The 14,095-nt window shown below is 42.6% G+C and overlaps 1 protein-coding gene across 1 annotated transcript in view; it reads left to right on the top strand.

Annotated features, from left to right (window-relative positions):
- SLC25A26 (solute carrier family 25 member 26) overlaps positions 1 to 14,095 on the top strand; it is a 130,143-nt gene that overhangs the window by 94,385 nt on the left and 21,663 nt on the right. The window lies entirely within an intron of this gene.

The following is a 14,095-nucleotide window of genomic DNA, read 5'->3' as shown; positions in this document are numbered from 1 at the left end:
TTTTAGTCTGAGAACTAGCCTAGCATTTCTTTTCTACTGTAACCACTTACATGTAAGTCAAGAATAAATGAAACCTAGTCCTAGCGTTAAAGCGTTTCCTTTCAGGCTATATCATAAGTGTTTGCCCATACCTCTCTCCCTCTTTGAGTAATGATCAGGCTGATTTGGGGATTAAGACTAATCATTAAATAGCATTAATGTGTCTGCCATTTGCTTAGGTGCTGCATCACGAAAAGCAATTTGCAGTGCACTGTTCCAAGGCATGATGTAACCTCCAGCCAATCAGGAGCCTGCATGCCATTAGCATAACGGCTACATTTTTCTCACAAAAGAACAATGCAGCCAACAGCTGTTCTGCAAACAAAACTTACATTATTGGTGTCATAATCGCAGTCATTCACATGGCCTTTAAACACTGTCAGAGGCATTCTAGCACACCATCTGCACTGAAGGGAAAGAAATAAATGCAATCATTTCTTGTAGAATTAGACACATTTTGAAAAAAGCTGGATAGCCCTGGAATGTCAATGCATTATTTGAAAAAGGAGACATAAAACAGACTCTCACAGTTTAGCAGACAAAAGGCCAGATTGTGATACTCTTACTCATCTGTCTTTGACCATGAGTAGTCCCACTGATGTCAATGAACCTGCTATTGAAATCAGTGGGACCACTGGTGGAGGAAAGTACCGTTCAGTGTAAGGGTATCAAAGTCTGGCCCGAAGTGTTGCACACTGAATTTCTAAGTATTAGCTCATGCCAAATGAGCCTAAAGAACTGTTTCGCTTTTTGAAATGGCTTATTCACTCAGGCCTTGTCTACACCCAGCCGCTAGTTCGGCGGCTGGGAATCGAAGTTCCGGGTTCGATTTATCGCGTCTGGTCTGGAAGCGCTCGCCGTCGACTGCGGTACTCCAGCTCGGCGAGAGGAGTACCGCGGAGTCGACGGGGAGCCTGCCTGCCGCGTATGGACCGCGTCTGAACCGCGGTAAGTTCGAACTAAGGTACGTTATTCACGTAGCTGAAGTTGCGTACCTTAGTTCGAAGTTGGGGGTTAGTGTAGACCAGGCCTTAGGCATGGATGGAGCAGGTATTTATAAACAGGTAGCAATGGTGCAGCTGCTCTAGTTTGAAGTAAAGTTGTTTTAACTTTTAAGCACTTTTCTGAACTACTCCCTACTTACCCAAGTACTTATATGGCCCTCCTCTCCATAGTATCTGAGCGTCACTGGTACATTATACACCGCTATGGACACAGTGTTTGGGAGATGTTTTCCTTAACCAGGTTTTTTGTGCATCCACTTTAGTTTGCATCAAGCTGGAACACAGATGGTGAAAAAGGCATGAAACACTTAACATTGGAAATGTGCTGTGGCATGTAGGCCAACTTTTTGTTCTTTTTCTCTCAGTGTATCTGGGATTTGGGTGGGTTTAAGATATAGGGCCAAGTTCACTGCTGGCATGAGCAAATGCAACTCAATTAGCGTATAAGTACTTTCACTGCTTAAACCAATAGAGAATTTAGCCCATGGTGTTTGTCCCATGCTTGGGCCAGTATGTTTTCTGCAAGACAGTATGCACACGTACTGTACATGTGCACATAAAACGTCATTGGAGAGAATATTTTAGATATGTCTTTGGCCCTTTGCTTTTCCACTATCCATGTAAAACTTGCAAATCTGCCTATAGGTTATTTATGTTTTTTTAATTGGGATTTCCCTTCCCTACCTTACTGTACTTCTGCCCTTATGAAAAGGACTATAGTTTTCTACAATAATGTCTCAAACCTCTATTTAAAGCTGTAGTGTTTGGGGCACTTGCTGTAGTATATTTTCATAAAGCAACTGTGCGTGAAACCGACCAAAGGCCATGGAGAATGTAAATCACAAATGGAAAATGCAAAGTAAAGTTGTCCCTTTCTGACTCTGCCAGCTTTTCTAAAGGCCCCCAAAATAAAAATAAATACATACTAAAAGTTTTTACTTCTCTTATCTCAGCAGATGTTATTGATGCAGATGTGGTAGCTGTGGCACCTGGGGGTATTTTACACTCACTAATGGAAACTGGTGAAATAAGTAAATTTATTCTGTGGGCTGAAGTGAAGGTCTTGGACCATCATGGAAAGTGAGCAAAGAAGATTTTGCTAGTACAATAAGGTTTTAAAGCAGAGTGTAGTAGAAGTTGTGGCGAGATAGACCCATGCCATTGTAGAATTTTCAGGCAGAATGCTGACTCAAGAGATTTCCAAGGGGTAGCATTGGTAAATTGATAATCCAACACTGTCAATGGCCAGGCTGTGTACCCACGTAGCCTTGACAATTCAGCATATGAGTTTCCCTGGGAATGCATTGGTGTACCAAGCCCAGTAGACATGCTGACCAAGGACCTCTCATTAGGATGATATTTTATGGAAATACTTAGCCCAACAGAATGTTGCTGATACTTACCATTTCGGTATAAGAAAGAGAGGCTCCGAAAATAATGAAAAACAAACAAACAAACCTGTTATATGAGACTGGATGACTCAAGAAGATGCTAATGGGATACAGACATTTTCATCTGCATGCCACTGATTCAGATCTGCTCCAAGCTGTCATTATCGAGTCAATCTCGGTTACCAAAAGCCATTGCTTTGTGATGGGTGCTTAGTGGCCTATGTAAGATGAGTCGGTGATCTCATTTTAGTTCTTAGCAGGCAAGTGCCGAGCCACAAAAATCATCCCTGTTAATTGGATTCCTCGTTCGGAGCCCCACCAGAGAAATCAAGGAATGAATGAGCATGGAGACCGAACTCTTGTCTCACCCCTAGAGTTGGCTCCTCCCAAATAACAAGTTGGTATGAGCAGTATGGGAATGTTTCTAAGGCCACTTCCCATGCAGCTTGACTGTGCTAGACATATTGAGAGCACTTAGTTCTCCAGTCTCCAGCTTTGCAGGAGAACTGAATTAACTAACGCCATGTCTACACGAAAGCAGCAGGGCTACCGCGCTGAGCTGTGCTACTGGAGTGTCGGAGTGTAGATGCTTCCTACGTCAGCAGAAGGGTTTTTTAATTGATGTAGTTCGGGGTCGGCAACCTTTCAGAAGTGGTGTGCCGAGTCTTCATTTATTCACTCTCATTTAAGGTTTCGCGTGCCAGTCATACATTTTAACATTTTTAGAAGGTCTCTTTCGATAAGTCTATAATATATAACTAAATTGTTGTTGTAGGTAAAGTAAATAAGGTTTTAAAAATGTTTAAGAAGCTTCATTTAAAATTACATTAAAATGCAGAGCCCCCCCTGGACCGGTGGCCAGGACCCAGGCAGTGTGAGTGCCACTGAAAATCAGCTTGCATGCCGCCTTCGGCACGCGTGCCATAGGTGACCTACCCCGATGTAGTTAATCCACCTCTCTGACAGGCAGTACAATAGCTAACTTCACAGAAGAATTACTCATTGACTTAGCTGTACCTACACTGGTGAACCCAACTGTGGTGCTCAGGGCGTGAAATTTTTCACTGCCCAGAGCAATGTAGCTGGGCTGATCTAATGTTTACATGTAGACCAGGCCTACATGACTGAAATGCTGAAGACATAAACAGAAGTTTTTATACTAGGGCTCAAGTTATTCTACAGTCAAGTCTTAACCCTTTCTGTGGGTCCAGCGTACCTCTGTGATGCAAGGCAAAAAAGTTGATTCTTGTAGCATGGAGAGATCTTGTATGTGCAAATGGAATGTAGACAGCCTATTTCTGTGTGGGACATCAAAGGTTAATCCTCCTTCGAGTCAACATTTAGGTGGTACTAAAGGTTACTAAAACCAAATAAGCTAGAATGACAGTAAAAACAAATTATTTTGGCCCATTGTGCTGTTGGCCCTCATGCCTTCTGTCTGTGTCTCTCTCCATTCTATTTCTCCATTCTCTTCACATCTCTCCCTACCTTCCTGCTGGAGCCAAAAGAATCAATGAAGGATGGATTAATAAATGTCTGCACTATGCTTAACAGGTGAAAAGTGCTAAGCAGTCTTATTATTAAATGCAAAAGGGCAGAATGCAGTGTGCTGGGAGGGTTCCCTGTGGTGAGCACTGCTTTCACTGGCCTGTACGTTCTTTGCTCTAGGACTTCGCTATATTGACTAAGTTTGAAAATGAGTTTTATTTGGAGCAAGAGTGCACATTGCATTTCAGTTTGCGTAAATTAATCACATCCTTGTTAAGTTCAAACAGATCCTAATAACATTTATAATGCAAGTCCTTCAGGGCAGGGGCTCTGTCCTCTCGCTTGTCTGAACAGAGCCTCGTGGAGTGACGAGTGTGATTTAAATAGTGATAACAGATCAGTGCTGCAAAGTAACACTGCACACGTACACTTTATTTAGTCACAACAGTGAAAAATGCCCCTGTGCGGAGGCCAGTACTAACCCTTAAACGGGGCTTACGTGGTGACTGGAACTCATGCTGGCCCTCTGAACTGGGGCGAATATCACCCAAAGAACAGAATACCTGTGTGATTAGTTTCTTGATGTGTTTCTAAGCTGTAGCCATTTTCTGCCTCTGCTATAGCAAATGTTCTGCACATCTATTGGGATCAGCCATCAGCAGTGTTGCCAATAAAGCACCAAGTTGTAAAGATGAACCATGAAGAACAGTTTGTTTTCTTCATCCTACAGAATAAAAACTGAAACAAATCAATGTGGTTGATTTGGACAGTATTTCTATCTGCTTTCATGGGCGTCTCAAATTTCATGTTGCTAATCATACCGGGAGGTCAACAAATCAATGTCCAGTAGCCTGGTGACATCATTCATTGTGTTAATCAAATAACCCGTTACAGGAGCATCATGTGAAGGTTGTTGTCTTCTCCTTGTTGTTTTGCCCTCAAGCCACTTCTAAAGTCACACACTAGCTCGCTAATCTGGACTTGCTTATTTGAACGTTGCTAATCACCTCTCTTGCCATCTGAAAGAAAACCACCTCGAACAAAGGGGGACACAGAAGCAAATTAACCTACCATGCTAATGTTTATAACTGGAATCAATTGGAACATTGAAAAAGAAGTTGGCTCAGTTGCAGATCTCAGGCTGAGAAGACACCATGAGCCTTGCTTGCCTCTTTAAAGCTAAAAAATATAATGAGGCATCTACCTTTGACTCAGCTCCCTCATAACCACTAAATATAATTATGCTGTTACTGCTTTTTTTAAAAAAACTTAGTCTGTTCATCAAGTTCTGTGCAAAAGGCCTGGGAGGGATTTTCATGTGTCATGCCTTCTTCCTTGTGAATAAATCTCCTCGTCTGAAGTATTTCAGCACACACATTTAAAAAGAGCAATGTTGCAGTGTGACGGGAGGCACAACCGTACACATGATTGGAAGGGGTTAAAGAACACAGTGCTAGGTTTTAGGCCTTGAGGTGGACTTACAAAGAAAGAAGCCCAGCAAGTGGGGGTCTGATGGGGAAGGAGAGCACCACTCCCGGAGGGGATGCGCAGGGACACCACCTCTATCACACACTGATTTAAAGGCTGAAACAATACTCAGAACTTGTTGATACTTATTAAAAGCCAAACAGTTTGGTAGGCACCAGAAAAAGTACTTTCCTACAAACAAAAATGATTGTGATGCACTTTGTAAATTGTATCTTAAGCTGGTTGAAATGAGCAAACTGCACGATGTAAAGTAAATGGAGGGTGAGGGGCCCTACAGAATAGCAACAAGCTTCTTCTCAGTGAAGAAATGGGACTTGGGCGGTTTCGTGGTTGCTGCAAAGAATGACTCATGGGAAGTCAGCAGTGGGGTTGTTGTGATCAGACTGTGAAACAGTGGTTAGATGTTACCTGAAGGTGGGTTACAGCATAATCACTGCCCAGGAAGGTTCCAGAACATCTAGCAAGGTCCTGATTTCCTGCTGATCTCTGCAGGCAACGGAGTCACCAGCTTGGTTTACTGGACTCCTGGAGATCCCTAAGGATGTCCTGTCAGAGAGCCTTCACAGGGTGGGTGGACAGAAAGTAGTGCTTTCTCCATCTTGAGATGGGTTCTCCTCCCTGCAGTGAGTGGGGGAGAGCCCAGACCGGCTCTGTTGAAGGCTGTGGCATAGCTTCTCAATCCCAGAAATCCAGGCAAATTGTTTTTTCTCTTGGCACCAGCAGGCATCAAACCATATTTCATGATCACTGATCCTTCGACAACAGCTTTATTATTTTTCTTCCTTTCAGTCTGGCTAGTTTGGATTCATTTCTTCCAATTCAGCTGGATTTGGTTCTTTCCCCCGTACTAAATATTGACTCTTGGGAGCCAATCTCCCCCTTTCCCCCACCCCAGGAGCATTTCAGCAGCCTCTGTCCTGCAGGCATCTCTCAGGATGGTGGAGAAGCTCCTCGCATTCCAGCAACGCAGAGTTTACTGCCGCCTCTCTGCCGTAGAATAGACTCCTCCTAACAAACCCCAACCCAAAGGTCCACCAGGGCTGGCTAGGTCTCTTGGTGGAGTCAGATGCCAGTGTCCTTGGGCAAGCAAGGTCTGTGCCAAGCCTATGGAGCAATGAAGCGACAGGAGCAGGGGTTCTTAAATCCTGCTGTGTGGCTGCTTCTGTGGCTGACTCACCCCCAGCTAAAGCCAGGGAGTAGGAGATGTCTCAGTTGACTTCATAGGACCTCTGGTTACTCAGTGGTGATTCTGACTTGTAGCACAGAAGCGGCACCCATTTAAAAACCCAGATCGCAAGGAATATGCTGGGAGGAGTCCAAATGGCAGAAGGGCATGAAGTGCTGGCGGGCAAGCATGACCTTAGTGGCCATTAGGCAGAGAGGATAGGTGTAGGTGGAGGCTGCAGAGGACAGGGAGCTGAAATCTATCCATGCTGAAGTCCTTGCCGGTGAAGGAAGCAATATAGAAGCAGCAAGAAATGAGTCCCGTTCGGGGTTGAGTGTCCAAGCAGAGATCATCTTGGCGTGTCATTCTCTCAGGGCAGCCTCCTGTTTAACCACTTTGGACCAAAATGGGGAGAAACCTCCAGCTATTGCTGTGGAAGGATGGGCTTTACCTGTCATCTCTCAAACAGTATCCAAAGATCGCCTCCCACCCCCGAGCAGCCCAGGATGTCAGCCTCCATCACCCACTTCCTTGCTTGAAAATGTAACTCCTTTGTGCCTTCTCCCATGCTGCTCCTGGGAGAAGTTCCCCGTAAACATCCACAAAACGCACTAATTCAAAACTCTCCTTTGCCGTGAGATCTACAAAAACCTTCACCATGGCTAAGCTGCTGGTGTGCTGAGACCACTGCTGATCGTAATAACTATATTGTCTCATTGTTTCCTTGCACTCCTGTTGGTCTCTCTGTAGCCATCGGTTGCCTCTCGTCTTATAGTTAGATTGTTAGCTCTTTTGGGCTGGGACTGTCTTTGTTCAGTGTGTACAGCATCTGGCACAATGAGGTCCTGGTCTGAGACTGGGGCTCCTAGGTGCTACAACCATACAAATAATAATGAATAAAGCACTAGACTGGGACACAGCAGATCTGGATTCAGTTTCCAGCTCTGCTACACTCTCCTTGGGCAAATCACTTAATCTCTCTCTGCTTCGGTTCCCCATCTGTAAAATGGGATAATAATCCTACCTTTCTGTCTTGCCTATTTAAATTGGAAGGTCGCTGGAGCAAGGACTGTCTCTTATGTGTCTGTCTGTTGCCAACAAAATGGGGTCCTGATCTCAGTTGTGTCTTCTAAGTGCTACTGTAATACTAATATCACTTCAGCTAAATAATAGTTCTGAATATTGATTTGTATTGAGGGGATTTCTGGAGCGTCTTGGCCAGCTGTTCAGTATAAGGCAGGGTTGGTGGGGAGAATAAGAAACATGGGGTTATCCACATATAAAGTAAGATCTAGCTCTGTAAAGTTATGTGTCACTGTGGAAGGATAGAAAGCTGTATTATGACTTTCCACTAGAGCTGTCAAATGATTAAAAAAAATTAATCGTGATTAATCGCAGTTTTAATAGCACTGTTAAACATTAATAGAATACCATTTATTTAAATTTTTTGGATGTTTTCTACATACTCAAATATATTTATTTCAATTACAATACAGACTACAAAGTGTACAGTGTTCACTACACGATTATTTTTTATTACAAATACTTGCATGGTAAAAAAGATAAAAGAAATAGTATTTTTCAATTCACCTCATACAAGTACTGTAGTGCAATCTCTTTATCATGAAAGTGCAACTTAAAAATGTAGAATTATTGTTTTATTTTATGTAAAAAAAAAATTCTACATTTTTAAGTAAAAATAATTCTACATTTTACTGCACCACAGTACTTGTATGAGGTGAATTGAAATTTTGTTTATCTTTTTTACTGTGCAAATAGTTATAATAAAAAATAATCATATAAAGTGAGCACTGTACACTTTGTATTCTGTGTTGTAATTGAAATCAATATATTTGAAAATGTATAAAATATTTATAATACATTTAAATTGGTATTTTATTATTGTTTAACAGTGCAAGTAAAACTGCAATAAATCACGATTAATGTTTTTAATTGAGTTAGTTTGTTTTGAGTTAATCACTTGAGTTCACTGCAATTAATTGACAGCCATACTTTTCATACTGGATACTCTCATAAAAAACCAACCTTCCACACAAACTTCCTCATAGATAGACTTTACAAAAACTAGACAAGCCATTTACAAGACAAACTTTGCCTCTCTACAAAGGAAAAAGGACACTAAACTATCTAAACTGCTACATGCCACAAGGAGCCACAACAGTAGTTCCCTTAACCCACCCAGCAATATTGTTAATCTTTCCAGCTATACTCTTAGCCCAGCAGAAGAGTCTGTCCTATCTCGGGGCCTCTCCTTTTGTCCCTCCAGACCCACGAACATGATACAGTTCTGCGGTGACCTAGAATCCTACTTTCGACGTCTCCGACTCAAAGAATATTTCCAACATACCTCTGAACAGCATACTAACCCACAGAATCCCCCCTACCAGCACTACAAAAAAAAGGATTCTGCGTGGACTCCTCCGGACGGTCGAAACAACAGACTGGATTTCTACATAGATTGCTTCCGTCAACGTGCAAAGGCTGAAATTGTGGAAAAGCAACATCACTTGCCCCATAACCTCAGCCATGCTGAACACAACGCCATCTACAGCCTCAGAAACAACCCTGACATCATAATCAAAAAGGCTGACAAAGGAGGTGCTGTCGTCATCATGAATAAATTGGAATATGACCAAGAGGCTGCTAGACAGCTCTCTAACACCACATTCTACAGGCCATTATCCTCTGATCCCACTGAGGATTACCTAAAGAAACTACACCATCTGCTAAAAAAACTCCCTGACAAAGCACAGGAACAAATCTGTACAGACACATGCCTAGAACCCCGACCAGGGGTATTCTATTTGCTACCCAAGATCCATAAACCTGGAAATCCTGGACGCCCCATCATCTCAGGCATTGGCACCCTAACATCAGGCTTGTCTGGTTATGTGGACTCTCTCCTCAGACCCTACGCTACCAGCACTCCTAGCTATCTTTGAGACACCACTGACTTCCTGAGGAAACTACAATCCATCGGTGATCTTCCAGAAAACACCATCCTGGCCACTATAGACGTAGAAGCCCTCTACACCAATATTCCACACAAAGATGGACTACAAGCTATCAGGAACAGTATCCCCGATAATGTCACAGCTAACCTGATGGCTGAACTTTGTGACTTTGTCCTCACCCACAACTATTTCACATTTGGGGACAATATATACCTTCAAGTCAGCGGCACTGCTATGGGTACCCGCATGGCCCCACAGTATGCCAACATTTTTATGGCTGACTTAGAACAACGCTTCCTTAGCTCTCGTCCCCTAACGCCCCTACTCTACTTGCGCTACATTGATGACATCTTCATCATCTGGACCCATGGAAAAGAAGCCCTTGAGGAATTCCACCATGATTTCAATAATTTCCATCCCACCATCAACCTCAGCCTAGATCAATCCACACAAGCGGTCCATTTCCTGGACACTACTGTGCTAATAAGCGATGGTCACATAAATACCACCCTATACCGGAAACCTACTGACCGCTACACTTACCTACATGCCTCCAGCTTCCATCCAGGACACACCACACGATCCATTGTCTACAGCCAAGCTCTAAGATATAACCGCATTTGCTCCAATCCCTCAGATAGAGTCAAGCACCTACAAGATCTCTATCAAGCATTCTTAAAACTACAATACCCACCTGCTGAAGTGAAAAAACAGATTGACAGAGCCAGACGAGTACCCAGAAGTCACCTCCTGCAAGACAGGCCCAACAAAGAAAATAACAGAACACCACTAGCTGTCACCTTCAGCCCCCAACTAAAACCTCTCCAGCGCATCATCAGAGATCTGCAACCTATCCTGAAAGATGATCCCTCACTCTCACAGATCTTGGGAGACAGATCTGTCCTCGCTTACAGACAACCCCCGAACCTAAAGCAAATACTCTCCAGCAACCACACATCACTGAACAAAAACACTGACCCAGGAACCTATCCTTGTAACAAAGCCCAATGCCAACTCTGTCCACATATCTATTCTAGTGACATAATCATAGGACCTAATCACATCAGCCATACCATCAGGGGCTCGTTCACCTGCACATCTACCAATGTGATATATGCCATCATGTGCCAGCAATGCCCCTCTGCCATGTACATTGGCCAAACCGGACAGTCTCTACGCAAAAGAATTAATGGACACAAATCTGACATCAGGAATCATAATACTCAAAAACCAGTGGGAGAACACTTTAACCTGTCTCATCATTCAATGACAGACCTGCGGGTGGCTATCTTACAACAGAAAAACTTCAAAAACAGACTCCAACGAGAGACTGCTGAGCTGGAATTGATATGCAAACTAGACACAATCAACTCAGGATTGAATAAGGACTGGGAATGGCTGAGCCATTACAAACATTGAATCTATCTCCCCTTGTAAGTAGTCTCACACTTCTTATCAAACTGTCTGTACTGAGCTATCTTGATTATCACTTCAAACGTTTTTTTCTCTTACTTAATTGGCCTCTAAGAGTTGGTAAGACAACTCCCACCTGTTCATGCTCTCTGTATGTGTGTATATATATCTCCTCAATATATGTTTCACTCTATATGCATCCGAAGAAGTGGGTTGTAGCCCACGAAAGCTTATGCTCTAATAAATTTGTTAGTCTCTAAGGTGCCACAAGTACTCCTGTTCTTTATACTTTTCACTGTATTGGTTGTCTTGAGTACACATCCATTGTATTGTTTTATGCAGTGCAGAGAAGTACACTTCGTTCTATGTATATATCACATCAAAGTGTTTACCAATAATTAGCATGTGATGGAGCTGGGAAGCTGAAGAGCACCCAGATTGCATGAGATTCCAGGCACTTCAGCCAGAAGATTTATTTCCAATTTGTTATTCATAAGGGAAGAGCGAGAGATTGGGATAAGGGTCCTTTGAAGTGAAAACAAAGTCTCCTGTTCAGCCTGCAGCTTAATAGAATACACAGAATACTGGCTTGGCATGGTGGCCTGTTTGCTTTCCAGCACTGTCAACGCTGGTAGGAATGGGTATTGCCCTGAAAAAAAACCCCTCATTATTTTGTGCTTTTTCTAATATGACAAGCCCTGACTAATCAGACAGGAATGATTTGGGGAAGATGACCAAATTGTTGTGTGTAGTTATATTGGTAATAATTCAGTGTATTTATAGTATGTTAAATGAACAAAAGTTTTTAAAAGCAATGTGATTATTTCACTTACTAAGGCCTTGGTCTTGCTAACATTATGCACGTGTTTAATTTGGTCTAGTGGCTCTAGAACGGGGAATCAGGAGACATGAGTTCTAATCCTGGTTCTGCCGCTAACCTGTTGTGGGAGTTTGGGCAGTTGCTTCACCTTTTTGTGCCTCTGTTTTCCCTCCCACATCTATATATGTCTATTTAGATTGGAAGTTTTTTGGGGGACAGGGACTGTCTATTATGTGTCTATACAGTGTCTAGCAAAATGGAGCTGTGATCTAGATTGCGACCACTAAGCACTACATTGATACTACTGCTAACAGTAGTGAGTGGTGCCGCTTAATTCAGTGTTTAAGCTGAGGATATATGTATTTGCAGGAACAGGGCCATAGTTTTTACATCAAGGCATTTGTTACCCTTTTCCATGAGAGTCTGTTGATTTCTGTGCTTAATTCTGCTTCAGTGACACCAAAACCACCTTGGGTTGATTAGGTTCAGTCTAGAGAAATGGGAAGTCTCTTTTGGCCTTACGAGCCCATCTTACTGCAAAGCCCTGTCAATTAGCTGAGCCCAGAGCTAAAGGAGTAAACATGGGACCTTCAAAATGTAAGCTTGGTCTGCAAAATAAATTTAATTAGAACAAACACAGTCTAGAAAAAAAGAGATGGTCACTTGCCTGGTTGGACGCTTCCCCTTTTTGGTCTCCCCACCCTTCGGATTGATGTGTTGTTCCCCATCTCTCTCTGTTTTGCGTGTGTGGGTTTGGAACTCCGTGTGAATCACAGAAATCAGAGATGGAAGGAACTTCATTAGCTCATCTTGGCCGGTCCCTGCCAATTTAGAATTATTCCCTGTAGTAGGATCTTGAATGCCTTCTCCAGTCTATTTTTAAATGTCTCAAATGAGAGGGCTTTCCTCACTTTCCTAGGGAGACTGTTCCACAGTTTAATAGACCTCGCTGTTAGGGAATTTTCTTCCTGTTATCCAGCCTCCATTCGGCTTTTGCCTATTTTCATTGAACTGTTCCTAGCAATGCCCCACAAAACAGTTTTCCACCCTGTTTGGTTCTTTGCACATACCTGTTGTCAATTATAACCATAGTCTATTGGAATTAATCACCATTTGCCCTGCTTGGCTGGGTCTTTGTTTTTACATAACTCCACTGCAGAGCCAGATGGGTTCTTTTCAGCACAGCTTTTCATCCAGAATCGCTTTTCTGAGAGAAACGCAGCTTGTCAGCATGTGAGGGAACCTCTGGATTTATTCATAATTTAACATTTATATAAACACACTTTAGACTGCATAGAGGAACTGAATAAGACCTTACAGAAACAGCATAAGTAACCTAGACTCTCTCTAGCTGCACATAAAAGCTTAGGACCTGGGCTTATGGTAGACCCCTAGCAGTCTGCCCTGCATTTCCCTGCTCATTCTCCAGTAGATCATCCTGGGGTCTGCTGTGTTTTGAATAACAGACATGAACGGTTCAGCATACCAAGTTTTAGCATATGAAGTTCTAAAGATATGGAGGGAAAATGGCAAAAGTCCATATGTGACTTAGACTTATGTGTCCCTAGAAGTCACTTTGTCCCTTAGGAGCCTGCATCACTATTGAAAATGTGATTTAAGCTCCTAAGTCCCTTTAAGATTCCACCTTTCATCTTAGACATGCTCTCCAGTAGGGACGAATTGCATGAAAAACTGCATGTGCCCACATTGTGTGCATTAATCATGACAAGCATCCGAAGATTTTGGAGCATAATGAATCCACTGTTTTGAAGAAGGAAAACTGGCCATTTGCTGTGGATGCTATCAGTTTAGAAACCCACACTGGAAAGCATCCTCCAAATCAGTAGGAAAAAGAATGGCTAGCATGAGAGACTGATCCTTAGTTGTTTAATAAAGCAGGGACAAAACTATTTAGCTATGGCAAACACTAATCAACATCATTATTGTTGTTAAGTAGTTTGATTTTGCCCCATACAGATAGAACATAAGCATCAATCACACAGAACAACCAAGTTACCAAGGAGACTCTATAGCTAGCATTATATGCAGAGTCACCCAATGACAGAAGAATGCCAAGAGCCATACTGGGATGTTCTCATACAACCAATCAGGAGCCCCACACTGATATCACTGGAATTGGGTTAGTGCTGTTATCTGGTGGTTTACAAGAGAATTTTAGCTTTGCAGCATAAAGGTAGCAAGGTTTTAAAGAACATCCATAACTGTATTCTTGTATAAAAGAGGAATAATGTCACAAATATAAAGTAATGTTATTGATTTCAATGATGGCAGCAGCTAGAAGAGTCTAAGAT

Source organism: Emys orbicularis, chromosome 7, assembly GCF_028017835.1.
Source record: "Emys orbicularis isolate rEmyOrb1 chromosome 7, rEmyOrb1.hap1, whole genome shotgun sequence".
NCBI lineage: Eukaryota > Metazoa > Chordata > Testudines > Emydidae > Emys > Emys orbicularis.
Note: the sequence above shows the minus strand (reverse complement) of the source record. Positions and strands in the feature narration are given on the sequence as shown.